The 11147-nt window shown below is 45.2% G+C and overlaps 1 pseudogene; it reads right to left on the bottom strand.

Moving 5' to 3' along the window:
• Positions 1-2472: 2472 nt before the first annotated feature.
• LOC124704093 lies at positions 2473-3561 on the bottom strand (annotated as a pseudogene).
• Positions 3562-11147: the final 7586 nt, after the last annotated feature.

Raw genomic sequence — 11147 nt, 5'->3', positions numbered from 1 at the left:
CACGCACAACACACGAGTACAGTTGAACACACATGCGAGTACAAGTACAGTCACGCATACGTGCAGGTACAGTTGTGCACACGAGCAGGTACAGTCACGCACAACACACGAGTACAGTTGAACACACGAGCGAGTACAGGTACAGTCATACAGACGAGCAGGTACAATCGTGAACACAAGCAACTACATGTACAGAAGTTCAGTGGAACACACGAGCAGGTACAGTCGCGCCTAAGTACATGTACAGTCCCGCAAACGGGCGAGTACAGTTAGCGAGTAAAGAGAAAAATTGCACCAAATACACTAAAAATAGAAGTACTTATCAGTTGAAACACGAGTACAGTTATGTACACATCATAGGTACAATCATAATATTATTGGAAGTACGAAAAAAAAGTATCTCCAAACCTATCAACATGGGATCTAGTTTTGAAGATCTCGACTCGAGGATCTCAAAAGTAAAAACGGTTCGCAATTTGAACTTACGGTTCTCAAGATATTTCATTTTAAAAAAACGAATCTAGAAGAAAAAAGGAAAAACTGACACAACCCAGTCTTCTCTCTCCTCCCCCATCCCCACCTTCGTTCCCCTTGCGACACGTGGCGAGCATGTAGACCACTTCCCAGGAATTTTCTGGCACCACAGCGCGCCACTTATCGCGTGCGGAATGAGTTGGCTTCCCTTCGCGAAAGTCGGCCTTTTTTTAACGATTTCGACAGAGCCCTTCTAGTACACACGATTTGTCTTGGGGTTTTTTTTTTGAGGGAACACATGGGCTTTATTGATCACATAACCAAAATGTTATTACAAATATGCTCCCGGATACAATCCAAGGCAACACCACGTGACAACACGCTAAAAGACTCACACGATTTAGCTAACGAATGTGCAGCGATATTAGCACCATGATAGACATGAATGAAAGAACAAGACAACAAGGTTCTTACCAAGAACTTGATATCCTCTAGTTAGCAGACCATGTACCGTGATAGAAGCTGATGTATTTTCACACAGGCTGTGACTTGAAATGTTTCTTGGTGAGGGGTAACTCAGTAGGCAACAAACAATTCAACTTGATATCTTTTGTGCTCTATAAGAATTATGACTAAATGAAGTAGACACAAACACACTCCGATCAAGTACACATTAATTTTCTAATCTATTCGATTGAAAATTACAAAAACCGGAATCTTTACTATTAAACGCGAAAACGACCGTGGTACGTTCCTAGTATGGCATCGTTCACAACGATCGACCAAGATCGCTAATCGCTAAAGGCCTACTAAATTTTCGAACAGCCAGACCCTGTAAATCCAACTCGATGGAGGAATCGATCCAGTAATCTCCGTAGTCGTACGTCGTCCGTAAACAAAACGCACGCGGCAAAAGAAAAAACCTGCGGCACAACGCGAGTACACGATGGCATGGCTGACTCCACGTCTATTTTCTTTCACGCGTGCACAATACCGATCGATCGGTGCGTTTTGTGCTAGCTGGTTCACGTAAGAAAAATTGTAAATTTCATATCTCTCAATCTAGAGATCGGTTTTAAATGATTTTTCTTGAATTGAGTTTGTAATTAAATTCTCTAGAAAATTTGTGTACAAAGATTTTCCATTGAAACAACTTTTTCTTACAACTTTTCAGACATCTGGATTGCTACCTGGTCCTGGATGGCCAGCCAGGCGAGGTATTTTTTATTTTCAAGAAGCAGGGGAGCCCGCTACACAGCTAGGATGAGTTTCATGTTTTTCTGATCTCCATGCTCCAAATATAATGAGACCTCTAATATAATGCATTGGGATTTTATTTATTTTTTCACAATTAATTATATATACATTAGCGCAGATTGTCCGCCCATTAACATGTGGATAGCTTGAGATTCAGATTCAGAGATCTACATGTGCACCACCACCTACATATTCTCAAGATTACCTTTAAATTAAGAATTATGATCTCTAATCAAAACTGATTGTCCACTAATGGAACAAATGAACGGCCTTTGCAATAGAGAGCAACATGTTTTTATCGGATGTATATATATCCATTTGTTGAGTTGAACTAGCATTAGTATAGCTGCATCAAAAATACTACTGTTGTAATATTATATTAACACTATTGCAGGGCACTTACTATTTCACTGAAAAATAATATTTTCAAGAAAAGTAAGACTATAGTACTTGGTGAGGCCTAATGATAAAAAAAATCCAGTGCTGCATTCGGTCAATTGCCCGACATCTATTAGCAAGAAACGGAACAGCCAATCATACATCAAAGTACTGGCAGTCTGAACGTGATAGCAGCTCGACGAAGCAGTTTGTGATGAATATGATTTAATTTGGGAGGCTAACGGTTTTACATGAACATGCTTTAATTCAAAGTATAAGAACAATGTATTTTGCATTTGTTGGTTTACCCGTAGCAACGCACGGGTATTGTGCTAGTATAGCTAGCATGCTTATTGAACATTACTAATTTGACCGAAGTAGGTCGAGGAACTGAGACTTGAACTCGTCCATTTGTGCCTGTTGAAGCAGCGAGACCGACACCTGCACGCCGTGGCCGTCCCTCCCACCCATGAGCGCCACCTGACCGTCATGGTTCATCCACACCGGCTCAGTGCGCCTCGGCTTTCTCCACCCGAAATCGGCGACTTCGTAGTTCGTACACGGTGAAGCCCGACGATCCTGACACGGTCATCAGCCGGTCCCATGAGGCGGCGATCACCGGACCCGGGTGACTCCGCCGGTTGGTCGGATCCCCGTTCATCCTACGGACCTCTGCTTGGATAGCCGACGCCGCGGCCAGCAACGCTCGCGCCCCGCGCAGCTCCCGCACGGGGACCGCCGCGAGACACCGTGTCAAGCAAACGCCGATGTATGCCGTGTCCACGGGAGGGTCGAGGCGGCCGCGGACGTCGGCGAGGAAGAAGAGGAGCGCGTCGTTGTCGTCTGCGGCGAACGGCTTGCACTGGGCAAATCATGTCCAGGCGAGGGCGGTGAACGCGGCGAAGGTGGACGGAGGGCGCGCGAGCGGTTTGTCGTCATGGGTTTGGCTGCTGAGACGAAAGATGCGCCGCTTGAGGCGCTTAATGTTTTAGATTCAAAAATTATTGAAAAATAATAAAAACGGTTCAAAAAACCACAAATTCAAAAAATGTTCAAATTCAAAAAATCCAAATTTGAAAATTGTTAAAATTGTTAAAATTATTAAATTTAAAAAATGTTCATATTTAAGAAATGCTCATATCCAAAAAGTGTACAAATTTGTTAATGTACAGATTTAGAAAATATTTAGATTTACAAAAAATGAATTTTAAAAAAATGTTCAAAATTTTGGAAAATTGTTTGGATATAGAAAATATCGGAAAAGTTCGAATATTTACTCAGGAAACCTAGAAAACCGAAGAAAAATACACCAAGAAATTATACTATAGTATGGTTGGTTGTTGAGGACCAGGCACTAGATGGACACGACGACCTGAAGGAGTGTCGACGTCAGCGGAGACTAGACCTCGGCACCCTCTCACCGCCGAACATGTTGAGCAGGCTGAGGCACATTGTGCCAGATGCGTATAGGTTAGGTTGAGACAAAGGCCGAATGAACGGTAGTATACCTGTACACGACATATTTTTACTTTAATAAATTCATCGTAGGTGACTCGTCATTCATGAGAGAATTTCACGCAATAAATTCAGGTAAATACGAGCACACATGGCAAGTCTAAAACTTAAACTTAAGAGGATTTGTTTTTTATCTAAAAGGAACCTAGCCAACTGAGGTATGCCAAATTTGTAGTTTCGTAGGTGGGCATAAAACCGAAACCTGAACCGCTCGACCTGAACCCACCTTATAACCCGAACCAAAAAAGGCCGATCATTGTATCGGGGTTTAGATATGAAACCCTGAATTAAATTGGGAAAATTCCGGTCTCATTTTTTTTACAAGAAATTCCGGTCTCATATGTGAGTACACGAACAACACCAATTTGGCCCGAAAAAAGTAGGAAAGTACATCCCACCACAGTAAAATTACTTTCCACACGGAGCCCCAAAGCCCATCCTTGCAGCCCAATAGGAATAAAGCCGAGCCGCACCTCATCATATTACTAGTTCACTACCGCACGTGCATCGCTCACCAGTTTTTCCCTCTAGTTAGGGTTTCGTCTCCTCTCCCGGCGACGCCGCGGTAGAGACTTTTTCCCCGATCTTCCTCCGCCCGCTGCTGTTCTCGCATCCTCGGGCTGACCAAGGGGTGATCTAGTATCACTACCCGGCCTTGGGTTTGTGGAACGATCGGAAGGAGGAAGGTTCTCGCTGGGGACACGAGGAGTTGTCTGACAGATCGCCAGGCAGTCATGGCGACAGATCCGACCAGAGGTTCAACAAGTGGGGGTGGCGAGAGCATTGAGCAGATGATGAAGCACTTGGGCATTGTGGAGGATGATCTTGATGATGTGGTGTATGAAGAGGAAGGGCCGCTTCCGGCGGAGGCAACCCGGTGGCTAGCAATAGCTAGGGTTTTTACGGATAGCGAGTACTCGTCCTTCTGGTTTTTCAAGAACATGCGCTCTGCATGGGATCTGGCTCAGCAGGTAGAAACTCGATCTCTGGATCCTAATCTCCACACGTTCCAGTTTAAGTGTCTTGGCGACTGGGAAAGAGTAATGCAAGGGGGGCCCTGGAATTTTCGAGGCAACCCAGTGTTGATAGAAAAGTATGATGGTTTCACTAAACCCTCAACCATTGAGCTATACCACTTTGACATATGGATACAGATCCACGATTTACCCCTGGGATATGCTCCTATGCTCAAGTCTTTGGCCTCTAAGGTGGGCGATTTTGTAGCATCAGAAGGGGTAGTGAATGTTTTTGAAGGGAATTTTTATAGAGTGAGAGTTAAACTTGATGTTAGAAAGCCACTGAAAATCGTTGTCTCCATGGTTCGAGAGAAGAAGAGAGAGCTTTTCTTTGTGAAGTATGAAAAACTCCCGAACTGGTGTCAAGTTTGTGGGCATTTGGGTCATGAGTACAAAGATCATGGAGATGGAATCCATCCTCCCCAGGCGCTGGTTTTTAAGGATCTTCGTGCCTCTTGGTCTATGAGTCAGGGTGGCCGTCCTGGACGTGGAAGGGGGACTCGTGAAGCTGGTAGAACTGGCCTTGGCCGTGGGCGTGGCGGCAGATCCAACCCGACACAGGTTGCCATGGATGAAGTTTCGGAGGATGATGATGTGATGAATGAAGATGATAAAGATGGGAACAGGAAGAGGGGCGTAATGTCTTCGTCGGGAGGCCTGCTAGAGCCCTCGGCTCCTGATGATGTGGGTGGTACCATGGTTCCCGTTGGTAAGGGTGGCCAAGTTGGATCACTCGTGAACCAATTCGAGCCTGGGGCGCCTCCAAGCCCTAACCCGGTAAGGGATCCCAAGCGAAAGAAGACTGAGGAGGAAGAAAGGATGTCACAAGACAATACAAATAATGGCGCGTTGGCGGGCTCCCTTTGGGGGCGCCGCCAAGCCCAATGAGTATTTACAGCCTGAACTGTCGAGGAGGGGGCAATGCCTCGACAGTCAGGGAACTGCGTGACTTTGTCACAAAGTTTGCCCCATCGATTTTCTGTATTCTTGAAACTCAGATAAGTAAGAGCCGTGCCGAGGCACTTGCTAGTTCGCTAGGCTATGATAAGGCTTTTGCGGTTGGTAGCGAAGGTAGAAGCGGAGGTATTTGTATTTTATGGAACAATGATCTAAATATAGATATTATTGGCTATTCGAAATATCATGTTGATGCGTCTGTTGGGGGGCTCGGTGAGTCTACTTGGAGAATCACAGAAGTTTATGGGGAAGCACAAATGAGTTTGCGCCATCAGACCTGGGATACTCTCAAGAATATTTGTGGGAGTAGCAATCTGCCTTGGTTATGCATTGGAGATTTTAATGAAGTTTTACATGCTGGAGAATATGAAGAAGTGGGTCACAGAACGTTGACACAAATGCAAGGCTTTTGTGATACGGTAGACATCTGCAATTTGCATGACTTGGGATATAGTGGTACCTTCTGGACCTGGGAGAAGAAGGTGACCGGTGGTTCGTACACTCGAGTTAGGCTGGATCGTGCGCTTGGTTCAGCAGAGTGGTGCGCCCAATTTCCGCTGGCAAATGTCAGCCATATTAATGCTGCCACGTCGGATCATCGCGGCCTTCTTCTTAGGCTGACCGACGAAACTGAATTGAGAAGGGGAGTTAATCAGTTCCGATATGAGGCAATGTGGGATAGACACCCAGGTCTTAAGCAAACCATTATAGATGGCTGGCCTTTAGAAGAAACTGTTTCGGTTGAGGAGGTGAGAGGTAAATTGGAATTTTTAGCCAATGACCTCAAATCTTGGGGACTGAACACTTTTGGTAGTATCAGGAAGGAAATTAAAAAGCTCAAATCTGAGCTTGAGTATCTAAGGGACCTGCCTGGTCGGGTTGGGCCAAGTCTTGTAGAGATAAAAGTAAATGACAGCTTGGTCGAGTTATACCACAGGGAGGAAGTCATGTGGCGACAACGATCTCGTGTACAGTGGCTCAGCGAGGGTGATAGAAATTCTAAGTTTTTTCATCAGCGAGCTAGTATGAGGAGAAAGAAGAACTTGGTTAAGTCTTTGACCAAATCTGACGGGCAAGCTACAGAAAATGTACACGAATTGCAGGCTATGACGGCTGATTTTTATAAACAGCTATACACGTCCGAGGGAGTACAGGGGATGGATCAAGTCCTTCAGCATGTTCCGAGGAAGGTTACACCGGCAATGAACGAGATCCTGATGGCTCCTTATGCCGCAGATGAAGTCAAGAATGCATTGTTTCAGATGTTTCCTCTCAAAGCACCTGGCCCTGATGGTTATCCGGCTTTCTTTTTCCAAAAATATTGGGATATATGTGGCTCTGACGTCACAAAGGCAGTGCTGAGCATTGTCCAGGGCAGCGAGTCGGCGGAGTGTATTAATGATACTATTTTGGTGCTTATTCCCAAGGTAAAGAACCCGACATTGCTTTCACAGTTTCGCCCAATCAGTTTATGCAATGTGTTGTATAAGATTGCGTCAAAGGTTATGGCTATCCGTTTAAAACAGATCCCCCCCTGATATTATTTCTGAAGAACAATCGGCATTCGTCTCGGGTAGACTTATAACTGACAACATAATATCAGCCTATGAATGCCTCCATTTTATGAAGAGGAACAAATCCAAGAACAATGCCTACTGCGCTCTCAAACTTGATATGATGAAAGCATATGATAGGGTAGAGTGGGGGTATTTGGAAGCAATGATGATGAAGTTGGGTTTTGCACCGCAATGGATTTCTGTTATTATGGGGATGGTCAGTTCGATATCTTTCTCTGTGTTATTCAATGGGAACAAGTTGGAAGGGTTTAAACCTACAAGAGGTATAAGACAAGGTGATCCAATCTCACCCTATATTTTCTTATTAGAAGCAGAGGGCCTCTCGTGCCTTTTAAAAAGTAATGTTCAGTCATCGCATCTTGAAGGAATTAAAGTGGCTCCACTGGCACCACCGGTGAACCATTTGTTGTTCGCGGATGACAGCCTGCTGTTCTTTAAGGGAAGTAGAGAGGGAGCAGAAGCTTTGTCTAGCTTATTGGAGGTTTATTGTCAAGCATCAGGTCAAAGAATAAACAGGGAGAAGTCATCTATCTTATTCACTAAAGGCTGCCCCCAATCTATAAGGGACGTGGTCAAAAATATCTTGCATGTTAATAACGAATCGTTAAATGAGAGATACCTGGGAATGCCTACTGATGTTGGGAGCTCGGTTAATGGAATATTTAAATTCCTAAGGGAGCGTGTTTGGAATAAGATTAAGGGGTGGATTGAGAAGATTATGTCGGCGGGGGTAAGGAGGTTTTGGTGAAGTCCATTGCTCAGGCTATCCCGGTCTTCTCGATGGCGTGCTTTCGTCTACCCCGTGGCTTATGTGATCATATTAATTCTTTGATACGTCAGTTTTGGTGGGGAAGCAAACAAGGGAAGAGGAAAGTGCACTGGGTATCCTGGGAGGTAATGACAAGGCCAAAACATCTGGGGGTCTAGGATTCCGCGACATTGAGTTATTCAATTTGAGTCTGCTTGCAAGGCAATCATGGAGAATCCTCCAGGAACCCAATTCCTTAAGTGCCAGGCTACTTAAAGCTATCTATTTTCCAACCACGTCGGTGCTAGAGGCTGAGCTTGGCTCACATCCGTCGAAGATTTGGCGGTCTATTTTGGAAGGGAGGGATGTACTTGTCCAGGGTCTTATTAGGCGGATAGGCGACAGGAGAACCACCAAAATCTGGGAGCATAATTGGTTGCCGAGGGACACAAATATGAGACCAATTGTCTCATTGAAGCAAAACCCGCCGATGCTGGTTAGTGAATTGATTGATGAAACAACTGCGACGTGGAGGGAGGAAGTTCTTCGAGAATTCTTCTTGCCAATGGATGTGTCTGTTATCATGAGCATCCCGCTGTGTACAAGGAGGCAAGAGGATTTCTGGGCCTGGAATTTTGATCGAAGAGGTATATTCAGTGTGAGATCTGCTTATAGGATGATGGTTGTGACTAAGCTGAACCGAGAAAATTATTTTGAGGGAAATCCAGGTTCCTCTAACACCCAGGCTGATTCTAAAGCTTGGTGCTCTTTATGGAAAGTGCAAGTTCCCTCGAAGATAAGGGTTTTTCTTTGGCGTTTGGCGCAGCAATCACTACCCACAGCCGATGTGTTGGAACACCGTAATATGGCACAATCCATCCGTTGTTCTTTGTGCGGGGAAGCAGATTCTTTGAGGCACTCTTTAATTGATTGCAACATGGCAGCTAGTGTTTGGACACTATCTGATGATGAAATGGTCGAACATATGAGGGCTATTGGTGAACCAAATGCGAAGAACTGGTTGTTCAAGCTTATTGAGTCGTTATCACATGTGCAATTCACTAGGCTGACAGTTACGCTGTGGGCGAGACGTAAAGCAATCCATGAGGAGATCTTTCAGAGTCCTCTCTCTACTCATTGCTTCATCAACTCTTACCTGGATGAACTGAAGGCGGTGGCACAGCCTCGGAGAACGGCGCCTGTAGGTAACTCTACTGTGAGGTAGGCCAGATGGGTTCCACCTCCTTATTCTGTACCGAAGATCAATGTTGATGCTGCTGTATCCAGAACCGAGGGCCGTGGAGTTGCTGCTGCTTTCTGCCGGGATAGCAATGGAGCATACTTGGGCGCATCTGCTGTTGTATTTGCAGGAATTTCCGATCCAGCTACTCTGGAGGCCCTGGCAGTACGTGAGGCTCTGGCTTTGGCTGAAGATCTCTCCCTGGATCAAGCATACATTGTCTCAGATTGCAAGACAGTCATTTCTGATATCAAGGATGGATCAATGGGAAAATATGGTTCAGTCATATCCGAGATCAAGCATCGTTCCAATATTTTCCAGAGTTGTAAGTTCGCTTACGAAAGTCGAGCTACAAATTTTGAAGCACACAATCTTGCTAGGCATATGATTTCTTCAGGAATAGGTCGCCACCTGTGGCTAGATACTCCTTATTCTGATTCTATTCCTGTAAACATTATTATTGATCAATAAAGCCTGGCAGTATTGTCCTCAAAAAAAAAAAAATACCGCACGTGCACGATTACGCCTAGTCGCTAACCTCCAGGTCCTCTTCCTCGTGAACCCTATCCCTAACTCCCGCAAACAGAGACGTAGGCATACACGTGGCCATGCCTCGACCTCAGACCTTCTCATCTAGCTACGATCCTCCCCATCCCAAAATATGAGTCCCGAACAAAAGCTGCCCCCTCCTGTTACAAAGCCAGCAACCTCCCCCAAATCCTGCTACCACAGCCTAAGAGTGGGAAAGGGCAGCGTCAGACGCCTCCCTTACCCTGTTACCCCACCGGTGAGGCCACAACTGCCGACGGCGTGGCGCTGCACCTGCGCCTCCCTCGTACCCGTTGGACGCCGGCTGCCTCACTCTAGCTGGCTTTTTGCATGAAAGGTCAAACATTTTCTGCAGCGCGCTGCCCCTGGTTGGGTAAATCGGGAAAACCGGAACCCATACCTGAATTTGTGGGCACCCGAAATGTTAGGTTTTGATTTTGTTGGGATAACCTCGGTTGTGAGATATGAGAACCCAAACCAAACAAAAACCGAATAACCCGACCTGAAATTTCGGGTAAACCCGAATGCCAAGTGCGAGTTCCTACGACCTTTAGATTTTGTGAGGACGCCAAGGATTAAAACTCCTTTTAGGCAGACCAACTAAGCTACTTTGAGTTCGCCCGTTGAAATAGATATATTACCGGCCTTTCTACAACAGTTTATACTTTTAGGAGAAGTGACTGGCTTATCAATTTATTATGGCATAAAAGCTTTGGGGAAGTTTAACACTCGGGTTAAGCACTAGTAACCTAAAATAGTCGCGACCTTTCATCAATCTCATGTCTAATGTCTTCGTATGGCTATGGTCTCCCTTTATGTTGGTCTATCCCCCTTAACGTGAGAGAGTGCTGAACTAAATATATTACCGGCCCTTCTCTAACAGTCTCGACTTTTGGGTGAACTAGCTAATTTATCAATTCAGTAAGCTCCAACTTAAGGTCACATCCCGACCCCGTCCATGGCTTCATGAATGTTCTTGACTTCGTAGTATTGTATATATGGCCTCAACCATACCTACAATTAGTGACGGAGCTAGAGTAGTGCAGACCAAAGTGGTAGACTTAATAATAGGATGCCAAACAAAGAAAATAATGTCTACCCGGCATCCAGTGCACCAAGCTACACTTGCATCCGTCACTCCTTACAGCTATACTCGTACGTATAAGGCATATTAAACAACTGGACATGTGCTCACACATGCTCACTAGTTTAACAATGTGTTTGTGTCAGTAGCTCCACTATTGTTGGTGGTCATGGTCATGCTATACCTGCCCGTATTAACAAGTGTCTAAGGCGAAAGGTACTGGTATGTATGTATGCACATGCTCATAAATTAATACATTGTTTGTGGCAGGTGCTCCACTGTATAACACCATATGCAACGTGAATCAATCACACCAGCAGATCAGCGAGCCCTCTATCCATAGGGATCGAAA

The sequence above is a fragment of the Lolium rigidum genome, chromosome 1 (assembly GCF_022539505.1).
Source record: "Lolium rigidum isolate FL_2022 chromosome 1, APGP_CSIRO_Lrig_0.1, whole genome shotgun sequence".
NCBI lineage: Eukaryota > Viridiplantae > Streptophyta > Magnoliopsida > Poales > Poaceae > Lolium > Lolium rigidum.
The sequence above is the reverse complement of the archived record's forward strand: the minus strand, read 5'-3'. Positions and strand labels throughout refer to the sequence as shown.